General features: G+C 33.0%; 1 protein-coding gene across 16 annotated transcripts in view; it reads right to left on the bottom strand.

Moving 5' to 3' along the window:
* LOC100371114 (CUGBP Elav-like family member 1) overlaps nt 1-20,815 on the bottom strand; it is a 161,463-nt gene that overhangs the window by 94,706 nt on the left and 45,942 nt on the right. For all 16 annotated transcript variants that reach the window (XM_085506416.1, XM_085506418.1, XM_085506423.1 and 13 more), the window contains exon 2: nt 20,712-20,787. The gene's annotated coding sequence lies outside the window, so the exon portion shown is untranslated. The remainder of the gene's footprint in view (nt 1-20,711; nt 20,788-20,815) is intronic.

Below are 20,815 nucleotides of genomic sequence, written 5' to 3'. Positions count from 1 at the left end.
GGTAATTATTCACTGGGTTTTAATTTAGCTTATTTTGCTGACTGGAAAATGCGCTAAATTAAAACCCAGTGAATATGTAAAATTTAGCATACAACACATTATCTAAATGACGAAACTGTGAATTTAAAACCCACTGAATATGCCTGAAATGGTAGTTCAGTGAAATTTAAACCCAGTGAAAATTAGTCATTTTACTGTATTTTTACACTATAGAAACACTAATGTATTAGGAAGACAAATTTACCATTCATATCAAGATTAAGTGTCAACATTGGAAAAGTCAGCAATTAACCAATAATTATTGAATTATTATAATAATTAACCAATATACAAGTATTCTACTTGCTCTACTAGCAGTGCATGCGTTTATGTAAATTTTGGAGTTGACTTTATTTTTGGAGGCAGACATCTACCTGGCAATCATCACAGCGAAAACAAAGGCCGAAAACTCTCAGAAAACTGTGCTTTGGGATAGTTGTTGAGACTCTCCTGAACAGTGTACCAAAATTAATAATGAATTTAGTTGTTCAGGATTACTCATAGTTGATTTGATGCTGTTTTCTTGATTTCACCGGCTCTTCGACCAGTGTTCCACAGCAGTTCATGCAAAGCCCATAGAAATACATGCTATAGCGGTGTGTGTCTTAGTATGATAGGACTTTCTGTAATGAAGCTAAGCCCCAAGAATAAGTATTGATTTAGTATGCAACAAATAAGTTTATATGCGCTTCTATTGGAGATATGCTTCTAAAAGAGCAACCACTCTATCAATGGTATTTAACTACATGTAGGTTGGATTACCCAGTGTCAGCAAAAGACAAGATTACATAATCTAATTAGGATACATGAACCATCAGTCACTATCAATATGAAAAAACTACGTTAAGATGGTTATGTTCACTAAAAAAAAAATTACTGCAATCAATTTAATTCTTTGATCATAATCATTTTTGTGTTGCAAACCAACTGCATTGAGCAAATGACAAGGCTTTAATTGATGTTATTGAAAAGGAATAATATTTATTTTATTTTTAAATTGTAATATATAAAATCACATTTACGGCAAACGGTAGAATGACCTGATTGGAAGCAGTTGTAAGCATCAAACAAATAGATGTCAATCAATGATATGGCTCTGATGATGAGCATGTATGTATGCTTGTTCCCATGGTAATGTACTGTAGTCATGGAAGCACCCAATCCGCAATGACACAAAATGCATTTTCATACACCAGAACATATTGAGTCTACTCAAAAAGACTAGATTCCAGGTGAATCATCAGGCAAAAACTAAAATTTTTATAAAGTGAGCGTGAGCCATGTAAACTTTTCCCCATCTATCAGATGCACCTTAAGATCCTACATGACCAGAGAAATGGAATTCAGTTCTAACAGTAAAAGCATGATGCTAAATTTGGGCAAAATTTACTTTCATTTCCATACAAATATTTTTTTAAGATTAATATCTCATAGCTATAACATGTAATGTTGGCTTATCAAAAAACAACGATTAGTTTCAGGCACTGAAACTTTTAATGCTAAAGTCACATGGTTACCATGTAATACAAAATGTACATGTTAGCAATGGGAAGTTACAGCCATTACCCTCAAACAAGAGTGAGAAAATACTGTATATCACATGTTGATTATAAACTAATATACTATAAAAACAAGTAGAAATTCCTTTAACAAGTGCTTTCAGGATCAGCAACGTCATATACTTAAATGACATTAACACTATATATATATATACACACACACACAAACTTTTTACCTCATTTTCTCCCCATTTTTTTTCCAGACATTACTCAAAGCCTTGGAATTTTATAAGCTATTTACCCCTTGAAATGCTGACAGGAATTTTGATAAATGATCTGAATAGATGAAGAATTCAACTGGGGGGATTAGAATATTACCAATGAATCATATTTCTAATATTATATTTCTTTACTATTAAGTATAGTAATTGCATATATAAATGTCAGATACATGTCTACGGTAAAATAACAAATATTGGAATGATTCAGTATACAGTTCATGCAATTGTTCGTTTAAATGCAATTCAACTGGAGATGCTTTTCTAATAGAGCGAATACAGTACTGAGCTCATACAGTAACTTAGAGAAAATATTGTCAGAGCAAGCATACAGTATGCTAACATATATATAGACAACCACAGACGCATATCATTCACTAACGAACAAAAAATAGACTATAAGTCTATGGCTACAGACTATTTTTTATTTTGATGAAGTTTTTAGACTTTTTATTTTCTGGCTATAACCCTAGCTATTCGCTCTTAGAAATGGTAGTCCAGAATACTTCCAAACAAATAATTAATTTCAAGATATGTTGTGATAATATTGAGAGAGTGCAAGCAAAATTAAATGGTGGCACTTATGAACATATGTGCAATGCATGCAATTATGCACAAGCATAAATGAAATGCATTATGGGAGAAATTCAATCATGCATACATGTGCAATGCTTCAAGGAAGAAAAATTACTATTGGTTATAAACACAAATATTATAATACTAAAATATTAAAATCATTTTGTTGAAAAACTGCAAAAAGATTCATATCAAAAACATGTCCTGGGGGGGGGGGGAAATCACAAGATTGAAGGAATATTTCTAAACCAGCAAGAAAACAAAATGCAAATTTCATCATATATTGTTTTTTAAAAAATTGTCCAGTAACCCCATATTTTGAAATTTCATGAAATCACTACCATTAATAAAAAGACATGAAGAAAATAACACTTTTCAATTTGGTGTGAACTTTTTTATTAGCACAGTAAATGCTAGTAAAATGACACAAACATATTTGGGCATTATGACTGACTATACCATAAGTGCAATCAGAGGTACATTACTTGGGGTTTGCAACGCGCATAGTACTGTATAGTGACATCATGTCAAGATCCTATTCAAGTCTTGTATCGTAGATAGCGAGACTGGTGCTACGACCTTCTGACATGACATAGGATGTTTGTAATAAAACAAAACATGCATTACCACATTCAGTGAAAAAATGCAATACATCGAGATGTACAGAAAATACAGTTATCATAATTCGTCATATCGTGAGCAGCTATTTTGATCCACCTGGACATCCCAGTATCCTAGTTACCTCGGGTATGCACATTCAAATTTTTCTAAGTTGGAACACTTATGCGAGAGCGAGATTAAAACGGGATCTTGGTATCATGTCATCGTAGTTGCAAACCCCAAGTAATGTACCTCTGGTGCAATGTATTATGAGTACCCATGAGTTGAATATTAACACCACACATAGTCTAATAAGTGAATGCCTCATGGCAATGCAACACAAATCCATGCCAATTATAATGATTTGCTAAAAATATACTCCTTAGAGAATCTCATTTTACCTCAAGCCTTTTGGAAGACAAAGAATCGTACATTTCCAAGGAAACCACCATCTTTGTCTCTTCAGCTTGAGTCTGTTTCACCTCTGATCGATTTCTGTATTTTCAACTCACCACATGTATGTATCGTATGTTTGCTCAGCTTTCTGTGTGTGTGTTTTACTGTGTTTGCAGTGCACACCAATAGAAGTATCATCCGCTTACTGAGCACGCCCTACATGAAGTCTATTTACATACATCAATGAGACAGGTTAATAATGCAGGACAGTTTTCACAAACATTTTTCACTGAAAATGGCAATTAGTAGGATTGTCATGTGAAATGTATTTACACAGATTGTTGTCTGTATTGACTGTATCATTAAAGCGAGTGAGTCGTCATCTACGCATGCGTCAGGTGGCCATAGAGTGTCATTGTCTACCAACAAGCATCTACCCATGAGCCTCTGCGTTCTTAGTGCGTGTTATCACTTGGGACTCAATTCCCGTACACACGCAGGTGACAACCCTCTCGCTTTAAAATATTACTTGTTTTGACCATATAAAATCTCTGTACAACATATACACATGTGCTTATAATACAGCAAATATGGTAGGCCAAATAAAAAAAGTGTTTCCATTAACATTGATAGGAATAACATTTCATTTTGTCATCTTTTTAATAAATTCTGCAATTGTCAAAATGATGCTGTGCAATGATACAAATCTATATTCAGCTAACCATATTTGCTCTATCAGTGGCAAATACATTTAAATGACAGGAGAATCTATAGTCAAAATAAGAATCATTTTAACTGACAATGGCAGTGTCAACTTTTATCTTGATTCACAAAATTAAACCCTCATCTTTCTACAAAATTTACTTCAAGACATGCAGGTAATGTTGAATTATGTTTATTTGATCCAAAAATGTAAAAGAATTAAAAAATAAAAATAAAAACTAACAACTTGCTAAATGTTGCACCAAATATTTGTGTGGTAAAATTATGGTGTTCAAATAATTAATAATCCAGTAAACATTTTGTTCAATCATTTCCGACAAAGTGTTTTACACACAAAATATGGCAAATAATAAAAATTTTCTCATAGAACTAGTTGCCATTTTGGACAAAATGTCCTAACCTGAGTTTAAGACAATCGAACTCCTGACAATATACTGGATATTTCGCATGCTTGGAAGTAACACTACTACACCTGTCCGTATCTTTTAATGGATCAGCAGCAGACTTAATAACTGAAAGCACAGTTCATTCAAAATTACATGACGTGAATTGTAATGAATGACTCAATCGCATTTAGCTTGTCACATCAACACAGCAGGGAAGGTAGCAGTTACCTTATTAGCCCTAGTGAGTTAACATATACTGTAATCAGATTGATATTTCAATGCAAGACTGAGATCGACAAGTCAATGTAATAGGAATACACATGTATTACCTCATGGGTTGAACAAGCAACCCCACCATCAAAATAGCGGTGTCAAATAACCACAAGACAATTAAAATACAGTTCATTCATAAGAAAGTAGTTCATTACAGATAGTGAAGATCATCCTCACTCAAATTGTTCATATCACATTTATAATAAAAACAGCTGTTTGGTCAAATTTGTATGAGCTTATACATGGACCTGCTATTACCATCCAAATCAAGTGAAATTACTGCCAAAAATATTTGCTATGATATCATTACAAAATTAACAAATCTGACAGCGATCCACATGAAGTATCAACGTAATTAGGCTTCATACTTGGCCGAGATCTTAAAATGGTTGATATAAATACCCTAGTTTGAATAAAATTGGATTTATTGTAACCATAACAAAAAGTGTTACGACTAAGTTAACGAAGACAACAACGAGAACAGGCATTTTCCCAATGTACCGGTATATACAGTAATCTGTCTCATCATAGATATAGTAAAAAGGCCGAATCTGAGAAATTGTTTCTATGTTCCTAGCTTTACTTGCTTGGATCCCTACATGCATGAAATCGGTCAAAACAGGCATTTTTACATTGGTTTCTATGTTAAAATTATTTCTTTATACATTGCACATCAGAATTTTGCTCAAAAAAGTTGAAAAACTTGCAAATTATTATAGTATTGACAAGAATCCTGTACATTTCCAAAAACATAACATAATATAACAAACTTTCAGGCTGATATTAGTTTTTCATTATATTCACACACTTAATAGTGGAAAATTTGAATTCGTCCATAACTACCTTAAAATGATTTATTTTCTTCTAGCAATTCAACCACGTGGCAGGAAATGGCTAGACATTCAATCCACATTGATGATTCTTCTCATTGACGTAAAAAAATGAAACTACTTTCACCTTTGAAACCCTCCCCTGTGTTACCGTATTACTCAAAATAGGTCATACAATAAATGCAATTTTTGGTTTTATAGATGCAATTCTATTGAAGATGTGCTTCTAATAGAGTAAGTACATGTACCTTTGCCCCACAATAACTCAACCTTTTTACCACCAGACTTTCTCGCTCAAATTTATATACATTTTTTTCTTATATTCTTCAATGTTTTTGGAAATGAACCTTAATTTTGGAGCCAACGGACAAAATTTTAGTCAGCTTTTACTCCAAAAATATGGCCATTTTTGTCCCAATCTTCTGAAGGAAAATGTACTATAATGAAACTAATTTGTGATGAAAAGAGGAAACTGGTGGTGAATAGGTTTAATTAGTGAAATGCACATCTAAAGGTAATCCATTTCTTCTGGTTCAACCAAGTTTTGTTTGATTTATTGTTTCCAATTATAATATTTTATTGCATCTTTAGAATAAATATTTCTATCAGTGTACAGCAATAAAATGATAAAATCAAAAATAGTTGTAAATTTTTTTTTTTTATACCCCAGTAAACATACACCAAACTGCTTAAAGCATCTTATTTTCAAATGTACTTTTGAGGTAAATAAATATCAGCTTTTTTTCTTTTTTTAAAACTTTTTTGCATTTCAACATTTTAAAATAATTTTTGTCAGTGTTTATTATAGTTTGTACATTCCATGAAAGCATTTATTTTCAATATTTACATCTTCCCATTTCTAAAAGCTGTTTTGGGTTGGGTATGTCACCTTTTCTCCATTTCTTATATAGGAGCAATAAAAAAAACATCCAGAGAGGTTCTTGACATTACTTTCAATTTCAGGAATGAGTCATAATCAAAGAACAAAATTTCAATAAGCTCTGTGCAAAACGATTATCGCACAATATTATTTTAATCAAATAAAAAAATTGGGGTCACAGTCGATTAAAATGATTGCAAAGAGAAAGTTATAAGCGGCAATTACAAATGTGAGCACCCTCTACAGTTCAGTCTTCAATGCATGCAAAAGTATATTTTCTAACAATTTATTTTCATTATGGATGAGCAGTTACTAACAATTATACTTCAATAAAATCTGTAATAGAAAATCCCCTGCTGTGTGCAACCAAGCATACCGCACACAAAATCTATACCTGGGAAGGAATAAATCATTTAAAAAAAACAATGGAAAGAAAAATGAGGTAGAATAGAAATTTAATCCTAAATCATAACATGTGGACATGCAGGGTGAGCATGTCTTCTTTAACGTGCACAATTTAATAATACACAGGAGATTTATTGATAATTTTAAGTTCCATAAATACTAGTTTTAATGAAACTATAACTATAATGGATAACATTATAAAAGTGGAATTATGCTGAAAAATTTGATTTTTAATTACCTATTGCCCATTTTGAAATACAAGGTTTTCATTAAAACAGTGATTAATAGACTAAGATGACAGGCAAATAATAAATTGAGATTTTCCTTGAGGATCTTTAGATTGTCACTTAGTAGATTAAAAAAGAAATGAGGTCAAATTATATATCCTGCTTTCAATCCTTGTTTTAAATGTCATATGATTATAGTTATCACAAAGCAAAAAAATGATGAAGAGGCAAAATGTATCTGTGGCTTAACAATTTTTCCATATAAGATGATTTAAGGTAGAGATGCAGGTTCGTGGGCACTTGGGAGTGAAATTTTTTTTTTTTCTTTGCTTTTTATTATTATCCAAACAGTCTTGGCTATAGACTGTTACAATTTTGTAGAATTGTGAATAGTGGAACATACTCGAATTTTTTTTTTTAAATATAGAAAACAGGAACAAACATTCTCTCTTTTGAATGCTTAGCAAGATTTATCAAGGCTGTACATAAATAATAAAAAAGAAACATGGTGAAAAAAAGAAATGACAGTCTCCATATTATGCACTATATTTAACTTTTAACAAAACGATAATACATTTAAATTTGGAACTGTTACAGCCATTTTAATTATGAGCATTAGCAAACTTCTTACTGAGTGAATTGTTATGCAAATTAGCAATTATCTCAGCTTCTTTTTAGTGCACATCCCAGAACTTTAAAAAAATAGCTTCTAGATGCTTTGACATTTTGTTTTGAAATTTTCACAAATGACTGACAATGTGTTTATCTTCAAAACTCAGTCAGGGCATTGTTTTTGGTTGAACAGTATTACAACAATCATACAGAGGACTAGCCTGGGTGTTAATTTATGCATAAACTTGAAGTAGTGAAATTAGAGCAGCTGCCCCGCAAAATTGACAACTGGTAGACAGTTTTCAAGACTGCACTTTCTTCATAATAAACAGATGTACCCATAAACCAATTTTGACAGGAAACTGAAGCATGGTTTAGAAGCTAATTTTTTTTTAAATCACTTTTGACCAAAAAAGCACATTTTTGTCCATATTTCAAACTACAGTGTCCATAAAAAAAAAAAAAATACGAAGAAAATTTTAAAATTCAGACAATAAGCTTTCCGAAAATATATAGTTTTGTAGACAAGGGAGTTCATCTTGGTTTCCTAATTAACTAATTAAAATACCTGTCAGGTGAACTGCATCTCTACCTAATGTTTTGAAATGTGGCTATTTTATTTTATATTTATTTCAATAGTATTTTATCAGATTGAATATCATATTAATATCATATAAATTGAATATCATATTCAGTGATATTATGAACAATCATTTGTTTTGAAAAATAAATTTTTCTGCTTTTACTTACTACTGGTACTTCTCAAAGAAGCTTAAGGTAGAATCATGGACACACAACTTAGAAAACAAGAGCAAAAAACTGATCATGTTTTGTTTTGTTTCCTTTCTATTTTTTCCTCACAAATATTGGCATTCAGACACTATGCTATGAAAAAGTAATTGAAGTTTAAAATCTAATTTTATTTTTCTCGGCAAATGTACGGCCTGTGCTGTTCACGCAACGTGCAAGATCTTTCAGTGAATGGAAAATCACAGATTTGCATAAAACTGAGACAACACGCACAAAACTTTTCATATAACAGACTAATATCAAAGGATATCCAATGCCAGTCTACTGAGGGGTGCCCCTGAAAAGCACTTCAGAGATGTGAAACAAGACTACAAGTATACTAAAGAAGCAGACGAGTAACTAATTGCTCTGTGGATTGTTGCCAAGGAATGATCTTACATTTACAGCAATTCAGCTATTACAAAAGACCTCATGAGAAATGTTTCCAATCTCTCGAGATGGAACATCATACAGTAGAAAAAAGTTAATAGCAAGCATATACTTTTCATCTCTAGCCCAATTTTTATCCTGTAATTTTATCTAGACACATTCACAATTTTGATACTGCAAATTCTTGAAGCCTGCAAGATTAAATCCATGTGAGAGAAAAATAAAATTTATTTTTTCAACAACAAATCTGTAAATTTAACACATAACGAACTGACACTTTTTTTCTCATTTATCTTCAGTAGGCGATAGTGTTAAAGGGCGACAGTCGTCACGCCTCGTACTGTTCGATATGGGACTCATAGCGACTTATACAACGCGTGTAAAATACATTGTTTATTTACATGAAATTCGAACACGCGCTGTACTGCGCGACGACGACCACCACGCTTTAAAGCCCAGTGAATATCCTCAAAATATCAACAAAGTGAACTTACACCCACAATATTAATGTTTTTACTGTACATCAAGAAGACACCACTTTTCAACTTCTATTTGCATATTTAAGAGCTACGCCATCATGAGATTTAAAATAAATCTACATGTATAGTGATATTCATTTATTTATCCCTGCTTTATAATACAGCCATCTGATAATGGCAGCTGGGCTTGAGGCATATAGAGAAAATCTCAAGAGTAGATGCACAATTTTCTCGAGTACATGTAGCAGCGTAAATACTGCATTTTACTTTATTCGAAGCGCATCCTCAATAGAAGTGCATATAAATCCAAAATTGTCTTTGTTGTATACAAAAAGTACATTTTCAAGCACAAAAGCACAAAATCTGTTCTGTAACATTGTTCATGAAGCTCATGAAGGTGAAACAACAAATAGTTTTCAATTAAATTTTTATGATTTAGGAGTTAATGTTTAAAACGAATATCAACAAGTCATTGTCAATGACACGTCCCCGTTCCGTTCATATTTGAGTGACATATACATTCAAAGCAGATCATGACCGAAATGCACCTGCATATGTACAACACATTGTGCTAAATCTGAACAAAATCCATCCATGCATGACTGAGATCCAGTTCTGGAATTGTGAAAATATGTGATTTTGATGCATTTTCGGCCTTAAAATGGCCATCATTCCGCTATTGTTAAGCAGATCATGAAACAAATGCACATATCTATTTGTGACATGATGTACCATGTGTGTGTGAAGTTTGAACTTGATCAATCCAGACATGTCTTGGATACGGATCCAGAACTGAATTCTTTAACAAAATGGCCGCCAGTCGGCCATTTCGAACTTGATCCGAAAAAAAAAAAGACGTGCATCAAGGTCCTATTATGTTTAATGTATGTACCAAATTTGAACAAAATCCATCCATGCATAACTGAGATACGGGTCCGGAATGGTGAAAATGTGCGATTTCAATGCATTTTCGGCCTTAAAGCGGCCCCCATTTGGCTATCGTTAATGAGATCATGAAACAAATGCACATACATATTTGTGACATGATGTACCTTGTGTGTGTGAAGTTTGAACTTGATCAATCCAGACATGTCTCGGATACGGATCCAGAACTGAATTCTTTAAAACAAAATGGCCACCAGTCGGCTATTTCGAACTTGATCCGAAAAAAAAAATGACGTGCATCAAGGTCCTATTATGTTTAATGTATGTACCAAATTTGAATGAAATCCGTCCATGCATAACTGAGATCCGGGTCCGGAATGGTGAAAATGTGCGATTTCAATGCATTTTCGGCCTTAAAGCGGCCGCCATTTGGCTATCGTTAATGACATCATGAAACAAATGCACATACATATTTGTGACATGATGTACCTTGTGTGTGTGAAGTTTGAACTCGATCAATCCAAGCATGTCTCAGATACGGATCCAGAACTGAATTCTTTAAAACAAAATGGCCGCCAGTCGGCCATTTCGAACCCGATCCAAAAAAAAAAATGACGTGCATCAAGGTCCTATTATGTTTAATGTATGTACCAAATTTGAACAAAATCCGTCCATGCATAACTGAGATCCGGGTCCGGAATGGTGAAAATGTGCGATTTTGATGCATTTTCGGCCTTAAAATGGCCGCTATTCGGCTATCGTTAATCGGATCATGAAAAAAATGCATGTGCATATGTCCCATATAAGGTGTGATGTATGAGTGAAGTTTGAACTTAATCGGTCCATGCATGTTCGAGATACAGGTGATCACGGACGCACGGACGCACACAGGGCAAAACATAAGTCCCCGTTTTCGGACTGCGTCTGAACGGGGACTAACAATCCCATGTCAGCTTATGTAATGCACCTTAAAGATCGAAGAAGTATTTAAAGCGGGGGAGTCGTCACCAGCGCATGCGTCAGATGGCCATAGCGTGTCAGTGTTTACAAAGGTCTACTCATGAGCCTTTGCTTTATTAGTGCGAATTGTTATCGACGCCTGGGACTCTCTCAATTCCCGCACGCGCACAGGTGACAACCCCCTCGCTTTAACCATTATACACAAAATGTACATTATGAAACTACAGTAATCTTCATGGTAATTTCACTAGGGTAAATAATGCAAATGCAAAAACTGAGACCTACCATTGTTTTACTAGTCTAAGAATGCTGGTCATGATAGCCAATATTAACAGCTATATGCATTGTCCAGGATTTGTACAATAACAATTGCCAATTCAGAACACCTCAGAAATGAGGGCACACTTCAATGCATTGGAAACTAGCACATTCAAGCCATCAGGTGGGAAAAAAACTTGAGTTTTCAACAAACCATTTCTTCAAAAAATATTACCTTGCATTATCTTTTTTTATTTTGGAACACAATGAGACATTTTTGCTAGGTCTCTTTATTTTTTCAAATATTCACATGATGATTTTGACTTTCAAAAAAGACTTTGCAATGGGTTTTCATTTTTGTTCTAAGCACTTTCTACACGAGAAATAACATGTTGCATGGATGGCTCGAATTAAAATTTTTTTTTTTTAACAATTGCCTTGATTCTACGAGTACTTGCAGTCGCAGGCATCACAGTGCATTAACAAAATGATTACAAACAAATTGTGTGGTTATTTTTACAGACATTTGAATATTGAAAAGTTACCAAAGCAAGCAGTTCACTAATAGATAGTTAGTTCACAGTGACAAAAATGCTGAAATCTAACAATTAGAGCTACCACATTTTACAAGTTCACTTGGACCATAGACCTCAATACTTACATTCACACAAAAGTACTTTTAATAGGGTGAATACTGTACATCTGTAAGGTTAAACCTCTAATTACAAACAATGGTTTATTTTTAATGGCATTTGTGAATATTTTGTAGCAATGAAATTTTGTTCATAGACACAGTATCAGTGCCTTTTGTTGAATTTCTTTTGTGATAAAACCATCACATGAAAATCACAAGAGAAAATTAAATTGTCAAAAGTATAGCATGTAAAATACATTAGGGTTAACCATTTGAAATCTTGGGGGGGGGCTGGACGGGAGTGGGCAGTGCAATTTGTCAAATCTGTAAGTCTTTATTTTTCTTGAACATGGCATCATTTTGTTCTTGTAACAATTCGCATACAGTTGCTTTCTTTATGTCTAGCTTGTAATTTGTATTTTAACCAATCATCAAGTCGCCCTCCATAAGTTCAAATGGCCGACCCCTTATTTGGGTAGCACAATTTAAGCTTCACAAAATTAATAATTTCAAAATCTTTCAGGTGAAAATACATGTAATTCAACAACTAGAAAATATCTTGGTTAAGTGTGAATGCAAGCATTAGTTTACATAAACCATATCGCAATTCCAAATTTTAGTGCACTGCAAGATAATTCAGGTGGCATAAGTGATGTGCTTTATGATTAGTGGAGTTGTGTTTGATCACAGTTTGATTCAGTCAAGACAATGTACCGGTACTAAAAATTTGGATTATATGGTTTATAAAAACCCAGAGTGACCAATATATCATTTTTTTAAAATTTAACAGTATATACTTTATTCCAATACTAAATCGGCAATAAAAACCATTTATAAAATTGCTAACTCAAGAAGCATGTTTAAAGATGACAAAGAGAAGATCCTACTTTCGATGGCAATTTTTTGATCTGTGTAATAGAGCATTTCATATCAAAATAGGAAAAAATTAACCGAATGAACACAATGCAGTCATTATCTGATAAACAATATGCTGGAAGACTCAAGAACTGACTTATGACATTAATCCATCAGTTTTTTCTGCAACACACATGCACAGACTAAAAGAAAAACATACTACTAAAATGAATCAATTACTGTCAAATACTTTATTTTTCGCTTGGAATTAATTTGCTATTTTCGCTGAAGGAATGAGTCAGTGAAAATAAAATCCAGCGAATATACATTTTTCCTATATTTTACATTCAACTTGTCAAAAATCAGTGAAAATGAATTCCATACAAAACACCCAATAAGTCTTTTCAGTGAAAATGAATTCCAGCAAAAATAATAAATTTTACAGTATATTTCAGATGGTTACTATAGCATAGTGAGGTAGGACAATGCTCTTTTGAAATTAATAAATTTAATACATGTATTACGATATGATATATACAGGAAATGTTTGTCATTTCTTATTTTCTGTTCTCAATGTGATAAACATATCAAAACTCAAAAATCCTGAGCACCAAGTAGGTCTGCATGTGGCAAGGCGTGTTGGCGAGTTCAGTATGTTTCAATCTAGTCTTGCATGTTTATGTTTGTCGTATGCCTGTAATGTATCTTTCGTATCACAAGCTAATTGATTTGTATATAGGCAAGTATATTAACAGAATAAAATGAAACAGCTCTGTAGCTCACCTCAAGACAGGTTCTGAAAAGCAAAGTTGATTCCAAATTACAAAGTAGATCTGCTAGCAAACCATCTAGGCTCAGTGTACCATCCAGAGATGTATCAATACAGTATCCACACAGAGATGAGCAGGAAACACCCTAGCTTTGTGTTTGTTAAACCAAGGTGAACTTATGAACCTTAATAGACTCCTTAAGCTACTGTTGATTCAGTAGATTCACTTCTATTTTACTGGTTGGTTGAATTGAAGACTTAATTGAGTGGTAGAGTGCGAATCCACATGAAGTGACTGATATTCACATTAAATGCACAACTATGAAAACCTTGTAACTAATTCCTTTCCATCAAAGTCTCTTGCATGCTGGTTATGAAGGTATGATGGAGTAGGAAAGGTACAGGTGTGTAATGATTACATTGATAAGGCTACATCAACATAATGTTTCCCCATATTTTTTCCCCTAGTTCTCCCAAAATGTAACATTTTATGAAACATTTGTAATTCTGCCTTAAAGAGGTTTACATTAAGTAAAATGCAATGATTGGTTGCAGTGCTAGAAATCTGAATGTGCACAATTGACCAAAAACATTTTTAGAAATAGAATTTATAAAATCAAGACATTCATTAATTCAGAAAAAAACATGACATTTGTACATGTAGCAGTGGCCGATTTTATTTGGAATCTTCACAAAACCATGACGTTTGTAGCAGTGAATATTTATTTTTATTTGTGATCTTCACAAATCACTTAGACAGTTATAACCATATTTCAAATACATCAAATTTTCATAGTATTACAAACTCAATCTAAATACTATCACAAAAATTGATAGCATCAATTAACTGGTTAGTACCTAAAGTGGCCGTGGAAACTGGAATGTACTAAAACCCAAACCAAGTGGGAACTTAGTGATGAAGGCAAAAAATATGACATATATAACCAAAATCTATGAACAAATTGAATTGAAATGACCTTATGACCTGCAACTAACATATTTCAGGATAATTATTGATTTTTGTCACGACAATGTTAATAATAAATTTGTAAAGTTCAATAAAACACATCCAATTAACTTTCTATACATGGTACAAATCAATGATTACAACAATTACATTCACGATATCAACTCTCACAAACATAATACATTGAGGCCGGCAAAATGTCTAAGTCTATATGCAGTATATAGCATCACTTTCAATTGCAGGAAATATGAATTTCCACATTTTTAGGCAGTTTGTTAAAATAATAATGTTTTATTGCATCTTCAGAAATAACACTCGCTGTACACTGATAGAAATGAAACAGTCAGCGCACTCCTTCGAATCCTTTGCAATCCAGAAGTAAATTTTCTAAAATAAGATTGTAACACGGTTTCTTTGAAAATGGCTGAGAGTTTTAGAAATTAGAGTGATTTGAGGAGGTATATACGCCTTTAAAATCTTCAAAATGGTCTGAATGGGAAGAGTGCAACAATTTAGATCTTGCATGAGTGATAGGCGAGCAATAGTAATCCCTCTCATTCAATAGATTGTAACGTCTGCGGTTTAACAGTCAGCATCTGAAAGTATATGGGTTTCGAGGTAGTCGTCATTATTGTTATCACTCAGTAACATCGTATTTTCTTTTCTGTAATCAAAAACCCATTAGAGTAATCTATATAGACTTGATAGGGCCTGAGGTTGTAGGGGTGTGTTATTAGCCATACAACTGGCACAGTGAAAGCTGCATCTAGTCCATACAAATTACTTTCAAAAACTCAATAGACTTGATTAGAAATGAATAAATTCTGTTGCTGAATACAAATGTTGGCACAATGCAAAATTTTGTTCGTTGCCATTTGGGCAGTTATCTCTTATTAAATTATTACTATAAGTGGGGGAAAAACGTATAATAATAAGGTTATCATGAAAATACCGAAATGTATGCACTCAGGCAGCACAGGATTGCATCAACCAATACGTATACGATCATCGTACTGCCTTTGTGGATACTTTGCAGTATTCTCGTGATAATCTCATAACACGTGTTCCAGCCATGAATTAATAATTAGACTCAACTTCGGCATATGTTTCAGTAAAACTGCATCATATGGTTAAGATGGTTTCTACGCTTGAGTCTTGGTAAGCATGGAGTAATGTGAATACTGATGACGAAGTAAGATAGTAAGACATGTGATTAAGATCAAAGTGAGCGAGGTCAGGTTTATGACGTACAGCAACAAAATACTGACATCATTACTTGGTTACCTTGCATTACAGCATTATCTCTAATAGCATTATTAAAAAATAAAACCTTGATATTAACTGGTTGCCATGGAAACAAGTTCAGAGGGGATGAAACATTAATGAAGCCATACTATAAATTCAGGCTGTCTCTATAGCAACTTCTTTCAAGATCATCCAAAAAACTCAAACGGGTAATTATGTTCTTGAATTTCAGAAAACAGCATTTTGTAGCCCCTCTGGGGTAGATGACATTGCCATGGTAACCAAAGATCAGAATTCATATGAAAGATTCTTCGCACATTGTAAGAATAGAACATTTTTTTAAGATTACATGAAGTAATTTATATTAAATACTGTGTACTTCAATACTGAGAAGGAAAACAAAGGTTTAATAGCTTAATAAATAATCATGATTTTTGAAAACAAATACATAATTCCCTGAATGTAGATTTACAAACGCCCATAACAAATTTGGATTTGTTCGTGATTATATTAAAAATTTGTTCATTTATCCAAACTTTTAAAATGCCTTAGCCTAATTATGAAGGCAAAATCTGAATGTTTTGAATGTAATATCAAGGTAGTCAGATGAGACATCCAAGGCAAGCACGTCCACAATTCTAATTTGCATTAAAGTTGTACTGTCAAAATATTGCTTGAAGCCTTCGCCATGTGAAGTACATGTAATATGCAAAATAGATTTGAGTTTCTCGTCAATAGCCGAATATCACTAAGTAATTCTGAGAATTCAGTTGTGATAGCCTTTTCAGTACCTATGACTATCAAGTTACCAAAAATACATTTAGGATTCTCTGTTTCACAATCAAAAATTGAATATTTGGTAAATCAGTAATTAAAGTATTTTCTTATCAAGATTATCTGAGATGCACACCAAACTATTGAGCCGTTTCCTGTATCGCAGTTTCCTCCCCTTTGAATTATAAGACAACCACGATAAGTCCAAGTGCCACAACCACTGCATCGTACATCCATGTTCAATAAAAGTCTCATTATGCAACGTGTATGTGTATGTTACAGAAATTCAAATGCACTTTGTGAACTTTGCTGTATTAACGTTTTTGATTGATCAATCATAATTTGTCAGCGTTCAACTCATCGCACAACATCTTAATCACCATTAAAATATCTTTGACCTAAATTTTGTATTAACTTACATGTAGTTGAAAAAAACACATTTAAATTAAGTGACTGAACGTGCAAAACAATAAAAAGAACTGCATTTAAGTAGATCCCTGAAAAACTAGCATTTTTTTGACAGTAAGGATTCTCTAGATTAGTTTGCAGTCGGAGTTACGAATGAATTACCTATTTTACGAGACTAAGATATACTGAGGAACGGTTGCCATGCAATAAAACGGAAATTAATTTAGTATAGCTATAAAGGCGGAAAGAAAAGTCATGTGTTGCAAAAACAAGTGTTGCATATATTTCGCTACCTTACACTATTCCTTACCATGATGCTACAGTACTTTCTTGTTCTGCACACGACAATCATACATGTATTATTTCTCAATTTGTGTCAGGTGACTGTTGGAATCTTATCACAAATCAAATTTTCCATTTTTTGAGACTACACTATGCTTTCTGCTGTCATTAGTAATGTACCAGTAGTAACTCAAGCTGAATCAGTAATAATTACATTACTGTAAAAGGGATAATTATTCACTGGGTTTTAATTTTGCTTATTTCGCTGACTGGAAAATGCGCTAAATTAAAACCCAGTGAATATGTAAAATTTAGCATAGAACACATTATCTAAATGATAAAACCGTGAATTTAAAACCCTTTGAATAAGTCTGAAATGGTAAATCAGCGAAATTTTAACCCATTGAAAATTAGTCATTTTACAGTATGATGATTTCTTTTTAATTATCATATTTGCTAATGACAGGGCTTTGCAGGTATAATTAACATTTTTCCAGTTGAATGCAGTATCCCTACATCATCCACGGTTGGCCAAACAACCACCTATGAATCCCTCCCCCCCTCCCAGTCACTACTTGTATGCAATCTTGGTGAGGGGCACTAGACTCCTAGTGAAGATGTTGACCGATTTTATTCAATTCATATTCTGATATGACCTTGTCCTTATTACAATGTACTTGCCACATCGGCCATATTCTAATTATTATTTTATTGTTTTGTGAGCAAGTATGAAGAGGTTATTATAAGAATACCGGTAATATACAGTGATGATGTCAACTTTTTTTAACAGACCCTGTCCTGCTTGCAATGTGCTTGAGCAATCGTTATGTTAGAGTACTGATGCTGTGTCCCGGGTAAACAGATTAACGAATTGGTGAATGTTACATAAATGCGATACATTTTTTTTCAAACAAGACAAACAATACACAAAACACTATTGGTGTTTACGGATGGCAATGAATTAAATTGTTCTGTCTGACAGATGTCAATATTTGTTTTTATTCACGACTTCTATATTTTGCAACTGTACTTAATATATTAGGTGGAACTCAAAACCTAAAACTGACTGAACTTAATATTTAAACAAGCATAGGAAAACAAATTCAATCTCTCTTTTTCCATCATCAGACAAGAACGAAAAAAACATGAATTTATGAAAATCAAAAGAGTTGTTTCCATTTTATAAATAATTCATGAGGGACACACCTGTGGATTATTTTCAATCATTTATAATTATTAGCCTGAGTGGACATGCACAGAACAAATCTTATTTACACATGGGAAGTGTGGCGTATACCATATCTGCTCTATTCTCAAAGACAAACTGAAACAGGCCTGTGGATGATGGCTGGTTTAGTATGTGGGAAGTGAAACGTAAAAACATTGTGTGATCATGCTTGTGATTGGTTTCGACAGTGTTAGAGTCAGTGACATAAGTTTAAACTTTGAAATTACAAGCATATATCTAAAGAGCTGGTGTTTGTTTTTTGTGGAATTTTAAAGTACACAAAAACTTGTACTGATTTGTTATTGTTGCACTTTTAACTGCACTTTAAGTTTAATAAACTTTTTTGTTAATTCATTTTAGGTTAGGTAAGATTCTGTTAAATCAGAAATAGTATTATTTGCAGGGTTCCAAATTGACTGTGGCCAACTGCACTATCAATTACCTAAAATAACCATTTTACCAAAATCAGTATTCAAAACTACGAGAAATTATTAAAGAGAACATATTTATTTGTAATATATTTTGTCCTTGGCTATAAAATACAAACACAGCTGGATGGGTTCCCCAATACTAGACTTATAACTTTTCAAATTACCATATTTCTCAGGTCATAAGCCCCCCTCTGGGTATAAGCCGGATTTTTATTTTCAGATATTTAATCAGTTTGGGACATCCCCAGTGATATGCCTAGTGTTTTTTATGGGTGTCGACAAATGGGTTTATCTTAAAAAATAAACAATGTTTATTAAAATAGGTGTTAAAAGTGGTCATTGCATATATTAAATCTGTATTGGTACTGAGGAATACTTAATTTTTGCTTGGAATTAATTTTCGGTATTTTTGCTGAAGGAATGATTCAGGTAAAATAAAATCCAGCAAATATAACTTGTTTTCCTATATTTTACATTCAACTTGTCAAAAATCAGTGAAAATAGATTTCATACAAAACACTCAAAAAATATCTAAGCAAAAATTTATTCCAGCTAAAATAAAGTATTTTACAGTAGTTATCGTTATGGTACTTTTTATTGGCATTCCCATGATGTCACAGACTTAACAATTCAATTTGCAAATGTTACGTTACATATGACATGAAAATGCAAAAACATTGTGTCACTAATGGATAAACAAGTGGCAGAAAAACAGCGCTACTATTTATAAAAAAAAATTTTTCACTGAGACTTGAAAATATACAAGTAGAGAGTGACTCATACACAGGGACCACATCATGCAAAGCATGACAAATATTATCAGATGTTACATACATGATGAAATAGCATAAGAATAATTATTTCCTGAAGCAACAGACACTGAATAGATTTGATAGCGACCAGCTGCACCTGAAATTGAATTATTATCTCCAATAATTTGATATTTCATCACCAAATTTTACATTTTATGGAGAATATAAATATTTATTCAGACGCCCACCCTGCATGAGCAATTTACTGGTATTTTCCAAAACATCCTGATTTTGTTCAATCACTTTCGACAATGGGCATAAATTTTTTCATTTAACCTTTTCACCACCAGTTCCCTTTTTTTCATCAAAAATTCACAAAATAGTTCTGTTTATAGTCTTCATTTTTATTCAGGAGATTTGGACAAAATAGTAAAATTTTTGGAATAAAAACTGAAAATTGATTCAAATTTTGTCTGTTGGCTCCAAAATACAAAAATACTGAAGATTATAAGAAAACATTGGGCAAGAAATTCTGGAGGTGAAAAAGTTAAATTTATTGTTTCACAAAATAATATATCATGGAACTAGTTGCCATTTTGTACAAAATTTCCAACGGCAATTTTGAGACAACTAAACCCCCGAAATACTTACAACATAGAGCATGTACCCACAAGAAATTCTACCTTCAGGGAAGGCAGCACTTCTTGCCCAAAATAGATACTGCTTATTAATAAGTGTTTACTCACACATCATGGAAGGTACTAACGGTTAGTACCTTCCATGCTCACATGTACTCTCAAAAGAACAGATAAATTACATCTATGTGGGTGAAAGCTTCTTAAGGTGATACAAATGAAGAGTGACAAAGTGGAATCACTTACCTAGAAACACCCTTTAGTGAATAATATAGCCTTTACTTTCAGGTAAAACACACTAAATACAAACAGTCCAAGTGACCTGTAATACAAAATGAAATTGAATTAGT

Source organism: Saccoglossus kowalevskii, chromosome 12 (assembly GCF_978046115.1).
Source record: "Saccoglossus kowalevskii chromosome 12, keSacKowa6.1, whole genome shotgun sequence".
NCBI lineage: Eukaryota > Metazoa > Hemichordata > Enteropneusta > Harrimaniidae > Saccoglossus > Saccoglossus kowalevskii.
The sequence above is the reverse complement of the archived record's forward strand: the minus strand, read 5'-3'. Positions and strand labels throughout refer to the sequence as shown.